The following is a 12,589-nucleotide window of genomic DNA, read 5'->3' as shown; positions in this document are numbered from 1 at the left end:
CACTTATTTTGTGTAAACTTCTTCTAATCCTGTATGCCTTATTTTTAATAAAGTATTAATGTTAATATTTAGTGTAAATATTTAATTAAACGATAAATTTTGTTGTGGAACATATGTGGACCGTGTGTGGATTGCATGTGAAATAAACCCAAAAAATGAAATTTCTACCAAAATTAGTTGCAGCACTAAATTTTATTAGTCATGTTCTTTGTTGTTTCCAAGTTACATTTCACTCACGATTTTTAGTTCTTCAGTGTATTTAGTTTATTAAACGTACCTGCAATAGAAAGAAAATTATTATTAGAAAATAATTGGAAAGAATTATATCGTAATTATTTTTCAAAAACTTAAGCAAATTTTACTTTTTTTTTGATCTTATAATAATTATTTCTATTAACATCCCTAGCATTTGCGTTTCAGCTTAGTATTCATTTATCTTTCAACAAAAGGAACTTTTTTCGCAATCAAATGCAGCCCGTATGTTCTTACTCAAATCACTACTCAATCACTTAATCACTCAACTGTTTAATTGGTGATTCTTCTTTTGCCGCACAACAACACCACCATCCCGACAAAACACAGTGAAGCGCGTAACTTATCTTTTATCTTTCAACTGCGCTTACAAAGTTTCCTAAACACTGAACAATATTGTGGCTTTGTGTGATGGCGGTGATGGCGACGCTTATTTGCCGTCACAAGAAGGTGTGGAAGATGAAAAGGATGCCCACAAAAGCGTTAAAGTTAAGTGATGAAAGTGATCAAAAAGAGCGTTTGGCCAATTTGCTTAGAGCTTCCGCGTTGGCTTACATAAGTCGATTTTGAGATTTTTAGGCCTTTGTGCGCATATTTTTTTAACGGCACAGAAGCTTCCGTTACTGCAACCACTCACCCTTACCTTTAGCGCTTGTGCCGCAGTCTTTTAATATGTTCTTTGCTTACACACCCCCACTTGTGGTGGCAGTTGCTTAGACGCGTGGAGTCATCAATTGCAGCACTGACGGCGGTAGCAGAAGCAAAGCGTCATTTTAATTAAAACTCAAAGCCATTTGCATGCCACACACAGCCGACCGCAGAAGAGAAAGGGTTCCCCGAAAAAAAAAACACCAAAGTATTTAGAAACGCACAGACACTTGAGTCACCACTTACTCAACGTCTTCGCTTGGCGAGCCGCGCGCTCGCTGCTTTGGCTATTGAAATGTGAAATTAGCAGTCAAAGTGCGGAAATGAAAAAAAAGCGCAATGAAAAAATATAGGGTACATGCTGCTATTATCAATTGATCTAACGCTACAGCAGCTGAGCGGTGTGGCAGCTAGCTGCAAAGGATATGCGCACCCTCTACAACGCCACCACATAATTTATGCCAATACTTTCATTTCTAAGGCAGCGCACAAATTCGCAACCTACAATCGAACGCCGCCTATGCGGGTGGAGTGGAGTCGGTGCGCCAACTCTACCACGTAAATAATGCAGACGCCACTGGAGAATATGCGGCATAATAAATTGTGGAACGTGTGAAGAACAGAGTGGGTGGAAGTCAGCATAGAAATTGAAAAATTGCAATTCCACTCAGTTGGCGCACTTGAAATTACAATGTAGAGCCAAAGATGCAGAAGAAGAAAGTGGAGATGTGTATGTGTGCTGTACAGATATGACGGTAGTAGGGTGTGTACGGCCTGTTAAATGTTGAATCAGGCAATGTTGGCTAGGCGAAAGCCTTGCGGAAGTCTTAGTCTCAAAGGATTTTTACTTCCTTCCTTGGCATAACGGCAACTGTTGTGGCTTTGAAGTGTAAATCATTGTGGTGGCGCTGAAAAGTATGCAATATAACGGCGCGTTAACCGATGAAGGCGGCACGTTGGAGTGGTGGTGAGGGGAATTTGTATTATATACATACTATATATATCACCACTGCCAGCTGGAGGTTAGCGAGAACATAGCAGGCGTGCACTTTTTACTGCTTCAGCGACAGTTGGCAACCATGTCGCTTGGTAGTAGCTGTTATTACATACAGCTGACAGTTTCCTAATAGCTACAAAGGACAAACTTAATTGGAATTCAATGTGGCGCTTCAAGCAAATCATTTTCGCTTTTTTTCGCAGTAGCTTGCGTCGTGGATGGCGGCGCTGGCGGTGGCATTGCATTTTTTATGTAAGCATAGCAGGAAGGTAGTCATTTGTTGGTGATCGGAAAGTGTTGTTGGCATGATTTAGCGTATAAGCGCATTGGGATCAAATAATTTAATAGTAATGGAAATTTATTTAACGTTTGTGTCGGAAAATGGTAGTAAAGTGTGTTATGAAAGGAAATGAAATTTTGCCGCAAGCAATTTTGCAACACCAAATATGTGGGGCACTTTAGTACATATAATATATTTAAGTAATCGTAAACTTTAAATTTGGTGCCATGACGATTATTTTATTATATAATACATCTGCACCTTAGTCTTTGTAAGGTGTGATAGTAGCTTATCATTTTTTTACACTTTTCCTCAAGTAGAAAATGCTAATATGCAATTTCAGTAAAATTTATGTTGTAGAACATATGTGGATGCCATTTATTTGTCATTATCCACAGTGTTTATATAAACTATACCGCACTCATATGCAAGAATTTTTTCAAATTTGGACCGCTTTGGACGCATGGAACGCATTTGTCAAGAAAATCTGAATGCAATGTCTTGGAAAATTTAATTCTGTATATAATTAAGGTGTGAAACATATGCGGATTTTTGTGGATTGTATTTCAAGAATTATTATTTGTCATTTTTGATAGCAATATTTATCGATATTTCATACTGTGACAATTTAAGACGAGAAACTGATGCGGATTTTGTGGATCGTATTTTTTTTTTTAATTTTTTGTTATTTTTTACTAAAAACTATAATAAAAGAATTTTAATATGTGTCTCTGAGGGAGTATTTCTTTCAGACAATTAATGAAAAAAAGTTTTAAATTATTTAATTAACTGCACTTTGAACATCTTAAGCATTGCTGTAATGCCGCGTAATAACGTTTGGAACTAACTTAATGCATAATTGCGGCAACAAATTAAGCAAACGCCACCCACATTTTTATGAAGCAACACAATAATGGCTTGACTGCCATTAAGCGGAAGTGCGTTAAGGTTTATATAGGTATCTATGTATATATGTACGTAAATAAACAGATGGCTTGGGTTGCGTTGACAGCGTCGTAAATGCTGTAAAGTTCTTTTTAGCCGTCTTAAACCCGCCCAAAACCCCACAGTCTTAGCATTGTTTAGTCCATTCTTATGCCGATGTCTGTGTGTGTGTGTATGACGCAAGTTGTATGTATAACTGTGGTATTTGCTTTCGAAGTCGTTGCTGTTATGCCCGAAGTCAATTGCTCTTGAAATTCCGCAGTCACCAAAAAGTATGCGCAGCAATAAATTCCACAAACGATACGACACAAGAAAATGGCTGGCGAAATTGTTGAAATAAAAAGAAAACAAATAAAAACAAAGAAATTGCCAATAACAACAACAACAACGACAATAACAAAGAAATAAGTGAAATGGGAGAAAGGAATGAACTGTCGAAGATCGAAAGACAGACGTATGTACTCGTACATGCTGGATACTGGCGGTCCGCGGCCGCGCCAACCAGCTCAACTCTATGTCAAGTGTTTTTGTTAGCAAGAATGAACTGCATGGAATCTCTCTTGTGTAAATAAATATTCATTACTCTCGAATGAGGAGTACCGACCAAAGGACGACAAATGAAGCGTTTGTCTCTGTATGTACATGCGAGTGTGTGCGTGAGTGTGGAAGTGGCAAGTAAAGGGATGTGTAATGCGAGAACTCAATAACTGTTGAACCCTGAACTCAATCGTCAATGAATAAATTTTCCGCCGCCAGCCAGCGCAGAGTAAAACTGAAAACAAAAACAAAGTAAATGAGACATACCAAAAAACAACAACGGCGCTGTTTGAAGAAAATCAGAAAAAAGAGCTATCGCGTCCATTATCCTTATCATGAATGGCAATCATAAAGTTTTCGCTTTTCTCAACACTCCCTCAACAACCCCAGCTTCACAGCCGACAACCAGCGAGCGTGCTACTGGCGACTGCTTGCGGCAAAGCTCAGCGAATTGTTGTTGCTGCTGCTGCGCGTTGGCATCGTTGTCGCGCCGCAGTTGGTCAAGAAGCGTGAAAGTAGGTGGGTGTCGAGTCGAGTGCTAAAGGAATTTGCCGCCAAAAACATTTCGAAATTAATGATGCAGGCGGCAAAAACAAAAACGACAAAAACAACGGCAAATTACAAAACAAAAAAGCAATGACAAAAGCAGCAAGAAAGTTGTTGTGTGCAGAGACAGCTGAAGGGCTTGTCTGACGCGGCAGCAGTACGAGTACTTCGACTCAGCGCAATCGTTGATGTTGGCGTTGTTTTCATTGCTGTCGGAATTTTTACGCAAAAAGCAACTTGTGGCTGCAACACATTCCATGTGCCACAACTTTCCCGTATCGTGGTACACGCCGCTCTGATTGCCGGAAAAGGTTGGGAAATTGCGATATTAACTCTGTGGCAATGCACAATAGTAGATCAATAAAGGGACATGCGACCGCTGTCTATAAGTATGGGTGGGCTTAGTGCGCTGGTATGCGTGAAAAGCCTGACTTTTGCTTTTATTTGCAGCTTACATTTTTATTGTGATTTATTTTTGCAATAAGCATTTTTTGGTCTGCAGCTACTTATTTAATGAGAGTTTTTCCTTTTTGCTGTGTGCATCTATACCGTTTATGTTTATTTTGTTTATCATATTTGCACCCTATACTTCTAGTCATTTTCAAAAAGAAGTTTTATGTTGGTGTAATGTATGTATGCAAGCATGCTGAATAAGATTCCTTGGTACTGCGAAATAATGTTGTGGACGACATCTATAACTTTGATTTTGATTTTTTTCTATGTAGTATGAATACTTCATGGTTGCTTTATGTTACAGTACTGAAAATTTTCATTAATTAATTAAGGAAATATATTCTGAGCAATGGATTTTGATTAAAGACGTAATTTCAGCACTTTTAATTTGTGGAACGTAAGTGGATTGCAAGTTTTTTATACTCCAAAAATTATAAATTTCATGTTATATTCCTGTTGAGGATATCTTTTTCATTAGTTTTGCTTATATTAGTGTGGAACTTAACTTATTTTCTCTTTTTTGCTCAAAAATATGATCTTTACAATCTTTATTGAGCCAGTAAAAGTCTTTTAACACAGTTACAAGAGCAAATTTCTGTTTTAAAATTTGCTACGTTTTGCCTATGACTTCAATTTTTGCCTAACAAATTATATTTGTACTGCCCCTTTCAATTTTCATTCAACTATTTCTTTTCAATATCTGCCGCCATATTGTCGCTGTGGCACAGCATTTACTTTCCTTCGCTATTCAATAAAGACGCCAAGAAGAAAGCACTTTAACGCTATGTATACTTTGGCTAGCATTTCAAGCCACATCACGTGGTGACTGCCTAACCAAACATACGTATGCGCATACCAATGTGTACAGTAATTTGGTAAGTTTTTTCTTACAAATTTATTTCTTTCAACTTATAGCTTATCCCAACTCAGCCACATGCGCATACATTTTTCATGCATTGTCAAATAAATTTTTTCAACGACTAGACAGCCAGTTCGTGCTGTTCTCTAAGGTTCGTTGGCTGGTTGTACTGACTGTTTACATATTGGTTCACTTCGCTGCTGAATCATTTTGGCGGCATTCAAAGATTTAGACGCGCCACAACGTCGCCAACTACGAACTCGTCTGCAGCATACTGTTATTTCGTTTCCTGCAGCCAAATCCCTGCCTACCAAATCATTATCGGGTTGGTTTGGCTACGGCACTAACGCTTGTCTAATAAAAGTCTAGTCATCACCCATCGTCAGAGTCGTCGACGACAAATGAACTTTTAGTGAGCGCTCTGGAGTGGGTCCTGAAGGTGAAGACTGTTTGTTTTCTGTTGCGGTAGGAGTATAAGGAATTCGCCAAAATTTTTATTACCTAAAACGTGGTTTGAATTTGTAAAATATTGTTAACTGCAGAATCTTCCTCACGATTTTTACATGCTGTGGTATCCTAACTGACGGAGCGAGAAATTTTTATTGCATGTTGCATGACTTGAATTATTCATATAAATATTATATTTATGATTTTAAGAATATCTATATTTTATCTCTTTTTTTAATATACATCCTTCATTTAATTAAATTTATTTTCAGTTAAGTATGGACCGTATGTGGAGCCCATACCAAAATAAGTTGTGTACTTATCTATATCAAAATCAATGAAAATAAAACAAAATTTAATTAAGTGTTCAACTTTCTGCTTGTGGAACGTATTGTTGTTCATCATATCTCTATGAAAATAAGTGGTATTTTATTTGATTGCAAAATAGCATTCACTCATATTCTATTTTTTGTAAATTTGGCTATGGAATGTATGTGGATTATCTCTGGAACCTGTTTGTTTTGTTGTAATTTATCTTCAAAATCTTCAAAATTTCCACCTCTTTACATTGAAATATATGTATCATTTCCGTGTCACCCAGATAGCCTCGGTATTGCACCAGAGAGCTCCCAAACCCTTTTTATATCTACCCCAAAGCTCAGCTGACAAGTCAATAAGATATACATAATATCTCCCAGCACGTTTTACATTGCTCCTAACAAACTTCATCATAAAAGTTTGCTTAATATATTTTAATGTAAAAAGCATCCCTCGACCACTACAATCTACCGTTATTTAAGTTTCACAAATAAGTTCTTCAAAATGGTGTTTACCTTGCTGTCTCGTTTTTGTTTTATTTTTCACATTTCTTTGTGCTTCTTTTCATACTTTTATGCTGTCACTTTGTTTACATAGATTTTTGGTGGCAATTTTTTTCGTTAAGCTTCTGTTATTAGATTTTTTGCCGAGGCAAGCCAAATCAAAGCGTCCTAAGCAGGGGCTGCTCCGCCACTCATAGAATGCAGGGAGAATGATTTTAATGCTCAGCATTTTCGCTTTCATTACGGCTATGTAGCAGAAGTGCGCTATTAATCAAAAATTAGTTGCGCTTTTCCGCTGTGGATAGATGACACACTCGCGCGCGTGTACGCAAATAATCAAACATGATTAAATTATAAGCACACATATATACATACACATACATACTTGGTACTCTAAGTAAATGTCTGCATGCTAATTTACTTGTAGCGGGAAATGTTAATACAGGCAAATTTATTGAACTTAGTCGTGGCCTAAGTGAACTTGTGTCAAAGTTTTGTTAAAGTTCATGCACGGAATTAAAGCATAAGTTTGTGAAGTGGCAATTGGCCAATTGGATGAAGTGGGCTCAAAAACTTTTTACTTAACAAAGATTTCGGGAAATTTGCCGAAATCGTTATTAATCTTAAAAATTACTTTTAGGGGAATTCCAATAGAATTTTACAGGATGAGCTTCCTCTGGTATTCAAATTACTAATGTATGATCAGAATTGAACGGTTTTGGAGGAAGTATGTGTGTGCCATTAAAGACAATTGCAAATACTGTAAGGAAGTATTTATATAATATGGAAAAGTAGATTGTTGTTAAATTTGGAGATAAAACATGTGGAACATATGTGGATTGTAAGTCAAGTCGAGCAAAAAGCGAATTTTTGTCAATAAGAAGAGGAATTTTTTACAAAGGCGCATTAATTTTGCTAAATTTAGTGTGGAACGTAAATTTAACCAACTCAACTTCAGATAGCTTAAGAAAAACGCAAACATCTTACTATACATATGTATATTTCGATGTGTTTTAAACAAAAGATAGAAAAAGTCAACCAAAAGTCAGCAATTTAGGCCTAAGGCGGCGAAATATAACGAAAACGAGTATATGCGTAAGTACCGTATATAAGAATGTCTGTACATTTATGGTGGACCATTTGTGGTAAATGTTCTAATGTTCTCTCTGCCTTTATGTAAATATATTTTCTTTCCATTTTAATTTCCTGAAGTTAAAATTACCAACAATTACTTCAGTAGTGACACTTATACAATATTAGTTCAGTATAATTAACTTCATATTATCTTCCTGCTTAGTTTTTGCCGCAAACTGCATGCTTTTTTGTTTACTGTAAGTGGATTGTAAATAAAAATTGATAATTATGCGTAAGTGGTAATTGCAACTCAATTCGGAAGTGTGGAACGCAAGTGGATTGTATGTGGAACTTAACAAAAATACATACTAACATGCTAATTATCATTTTTAAATATTCAGCTTATTGCAAAATTGTAAATGTTTACTTTACTAGTTAATTAAAGAAATTAAAGGAGAGTTTTAAACTCTGATAATATTATTTATGCAAACCATTATTTTAAATGCGTAGATCTACAATGCAGCGGTTGTAAGAACATTAGTTCTTTGCAAACTTAGTATTATAATGTATGTTTTCTTATTTCATTCCGTAAAGTTATAATTTCGAATTCTATGTGTGGAGCTTACTAGAGCAAATCCTTCAAAACAAGGTTGCAAATAGCATACTTTTTGCCTGAGTATAATGTGGATCTTATATAGAAACTAATATTTTTTATATTTTAATGCATATCTGTGCTTAAATATGCTTTTAAAATCAATTTAGAGGTGTGGAACGTAAGTGGATCGTATGTGGAACTTAGCAAAAATAAATATTTGCACATAAGTTATCAGTTTTTGAGCAATCGCCCTATTTCGACATTAAAAGCGGTTAATTAGTGGTTATTGTTAGGAAATTATGGGAAAATTTAAAATGATTGATTAATGTCATTTGCACAAACCATTATTTTAAACAAGTTCTAGGTGCTTTTCGATTGTTTTAACTACGTAGATCTACCAATCAGCAGAAGAAAATATTTTTTCGTTTTGATACACTCGTGGCGATAAGGCGTTGGAAAATTATTTACATTAAGGCAGTACAAAATTTGCATTCCTTCATACATAAGTATGAAGATGCTAAATAAACACAACCTCCCTGTATTTACTTATATATTTACTGTATATATAAGCCATTGTGCGCACGATTTGACTGGCAAATGAACAACAAAAGCAATCATGCTAAGCAGATGAGCAGCTAAAAAGACGAGCTCGTACTGCATGTAGCACGCAGGATACTAAGGAAGTCTAGTATTACATGTACATATGGGAGTATATCTATGTGTGTGTGATTATTTGTGCTGCGGCATTGCAAATCGACAACAATGCTTTTCACAAAAAATAACAACAGTTAGCACACAATGCCATAATGGGACAAAAGCTCGTAAGCACAACGGCATACGGCGACTCACTAAGTATCGGGTGAGGAGAGTACTCCAACTAAATTGTAGAGTAACAGAGGAATTTTCAAAAGTAGTGAAGAAAATAAATGAAACGCCATGCTCAGCTAGAACTGAGCGAAAATCCAATAGCATAAGTATGCATGCATACTGGATGAGCAATGTTGAGTGAATAACAAAAAAAAAAAAAACAAGCAGCTAGAAGTAAGCAAGCAGGGATGTAAGCAGGAAGAAAGAGGAAAAGAAAGAAATGTTGGGAAATTCTTGAAAAGAAAAAATCTGCAGCAAGCAATCGTTAGCATTCGAGCATATCAACTCGAGTAGTGCTCACATTTCTGTAATGCGCTTTATTGTTGTAGTTGTAACGTTGTTATGCGCTACGGGTATTTTGTTTGTATTCTTAGTTTTTCTTCTCCGTTAGTTAGTATTGACGCTGGCTATGTGGCGCTAACACAAATAGTTGCAGCAAAGTTCCCTGGAGTCACATCCAATCAAATTATTCCAAACATGTACTCGTAAATGCCAACAAGCATGCATACACTTAGCACTACATGCATACTTTCGTACTTAGGTACTTATGCGCTTACGTATGTTCATAAGCAGAAGAGCATAAGTAAGCATTTGTGCATGTGTGTGAGTGTGAGTGCGGCAAAATAATGGCGCAGTCTGCGGCCACATGCGGCAAACAAATGTTAGCTTGTGTGTGTGTGTGTGCAATTTGCTTTCACTACTTTCTACACACCCAATAACTGTTAGCACTTTTTAGTTGTGGCATGTACTTTCCTTACTTTCTTATTTAGTTGTATTTCATATATTTGCTATTTTGCTCTTATTTTCTATCATCCGTTTGGCATGTCTTGGCCGCTTTTGCATTCGATGGAAAATCAAAATGAGAATCCCTAATGTCATGTTGATGATAAGTGGAATATTGTTGAGGCATGCAGCAAAAAGAGAAGTTAGAGCAGAATAAACAAGCATTTGAAAGAAAGCAAATTGAGGAAAATTCTTTTGGTGAATGCAAGTACGTGGTCGATGGCTATATATGCTAGAAATAATGTATATGTATAATATACATATGTATATAATAAGACGAAAAACAATATTAAATATGTATGTTAGAAAACATGTACTGCACTATATGAAAAAATCTGTAAGGCAGCAAAGTTAAACAACTTTTGAAAAGCAAAATATGGCGCACAACTTTGTGATACATACAGAAATGCTTTGTGATATGATAGCAAAAAGTAAAAGAATGAAAAAAAAAATAATTAATTTTTTGATCAGCAGCAAAATCTAATAAACACTATATAGTATTTCAAAATATAAAATAACAAAAATATTTTTAATGAGAACAAATAATAATATCGTTAAAAAATAGTAAAAAATATTAGTCGAAACTCTGTTGGGAATTAAATTTCTTTCAAAACAAAGTTTTTTAATGTGGAACTTATGTGGAACATAACCAAATTTATCCGGCATGCATTGCATTTCGAATTTAGTTACAAGCGATAAATACCAGCAAAATTTTACTTGTGGAACGTAATGAACTAATATGTGAAACATTAATTTTTTACAGGAATTTGTTATTTGCAGGCAAATATGTTGCCGGGAATCTCAGTTACGCAAAGTTTTTAAGTGTGGGTCATATGTGGAACATAACCAGATTCTTTCAAAATTACTTTACTTTTAGTCTAATAAACTCTGTGCGATCTCTACATAGCTCTGATATTCTGCATGTGGAACGTAATGACTAAAAATAACTATTTATAGCAGTTTAATGTTTGCATGTAAATATATATACAAAATTTATTTTCTAGACGCATTTTGTTGTGGAACATACATGTGTGGAACACATTTAAAAATTACTTAATTTTATTTATACTGATTTCCGCTTCCACAGAAACTGCAACGCTGAATTTTTGAAGAAATGTTATCTTATGAGGAATGTGGAAGTTACCTCTTTATTGATTTTGTTGGTTCTTACTAAGAAAAAAATTAATTTCTCTAACACTCATCCTTACTTTTGTATATAGAGAGCTGTAGTTTACATATCAAATCAAATATAATCCACCCTCAGACTTGTATAGAGTTTAACTCAACACACTTCCTGAACTTAACGCCTTAAAAAATACAAAAACAAAAAAACATAATTTATTGCCGCTGTTAGGGCGCCAAACCGAAATTGCTAAAATAAGCAATTCATTATCCGCATAAGTATGTGTGCGACTCCCTGGGCCACTTACTTTTCAACTAAAACTTGCGCAAAGCTTCTAGACGCTCAACGCCTCAGATGTCAGCACTGTGGCCAGATCTACTACTATTTTAGTTTTTTGTTGTTGATTATATTTTTGTTGTTGTTCATTTATTTGTATACATATTACTTAGTTGTAGATGCCAAATGAAATTTTCATGTTTCAAGTCCGCAACGCAGCGCTGCCAAAATTCCCACAACACTCTTCAGTGTCGACAGCAGACAACATTCGAAGCCACCGCAGCAGCAGCAGCCGCAGCAACCATGTGGAGTAGCATGCAGAGAGCGCAAAGGATGCTGAAGATAAAGTTTATGCTATTATTGCTGCTTTGTTTGCAATTTTTCAACATTTTCCACTACAATGCATTTATTTCGACTTATTCCAACATATTTTTCCGCCACTTTTATTATTATTTTTCTCCAACTCTTCCCTTCTGCGGCAACTCTGTCAATGAAAATGTGTTGTTGTTACTGTTGTTACTGAACGACTTAGCTTGCAGTTATTGTCAGCAGGAGCGACAAACAGGTTGTTGCAATTTTGTTAGATCACACTGTAAATATGTTGACAATGTACTCTTGAACCCCGCCAGTGTATTACGTTTAGGGTAGCAGGGTCTTGCCTCTCCTTAAAGTACCCAAAACCATTTTCTATGCGCGCACAATGATCGCCTAGCGCACTCTACATAACGTACTCAGGGAAACTCTCAATATATTTCTTTTTAGTGAAATCTATGGCCCTTCTTATATTACTACCTCTCGTTGCTACTATTTTTGTAGCATATTTGAAGGCGCGCGTCGCTGGCTGCTAGAAATGTGCTGCATACATGAAAATGACACGTTGTAAGCGGAAAATGAAGTGGCGACAATGCGAGGCGACATATAGTGCTGGAATATATAAAGAATTTTGACAAGTAGACTTGTATGCTTAGAGCATATATGTATGTATGTATTGTATTCATATATGAATACCGTGGCTTATGTACGGGTATGAGCGCCTCTGTGTCGCCGCAAGCAAACCCTGTGCAACACCCGCTATTCAGCACATCT

The 12,589-nt window shown here is 36.0% G+C and overlaps 1 protein-coding gene across 31 annotated transcripts in view; it reads right to left on the bottom strand.

Moving 5' to 3' along the window:
* Positions 1-12,589, bottom strand: part of LOC105228702 (ice-structuring glycoprotein) — a 558,714-nt gene that overhangs the window by 149,925 nt on the left and 396,200 nt on the right. For 3 of the 31 annotated variants that reach the window (XM_049452408.1, XM_049452407.1, XM_049452409.1), the window contains one exon: positions 238-277. The exons of the other annotated variants lie outside the window; for them this stretch is intronic. The gene's annotated coding sequence lies outside the window, so the exon portion shown is untranslated. The remainder of the gene's footprint in view (positions 1-237; positions 278-12,589) is intronic. 31 annotated transcript variants of the gene reach the window in all.

Source organism: Bactrocera dorsalis, chromosome 3, assembly GCF_023373825.1.
Source record: "Bactrocera dorsalis isolate Fly_Bdor chromosome 3, ASM2337382v1, whole genome shotgun sequence".
In the NCBI taxonomy this organism is placed as follows: Eukaryota; Metazoa; Arthropoda; class Insecta; order Diptera; family Tephritidae; genus Bactrocera; species Bactrocera dorsalis.
This window is presented reverse-complemented; position numbering and strand designations above follow the sequence as displayed.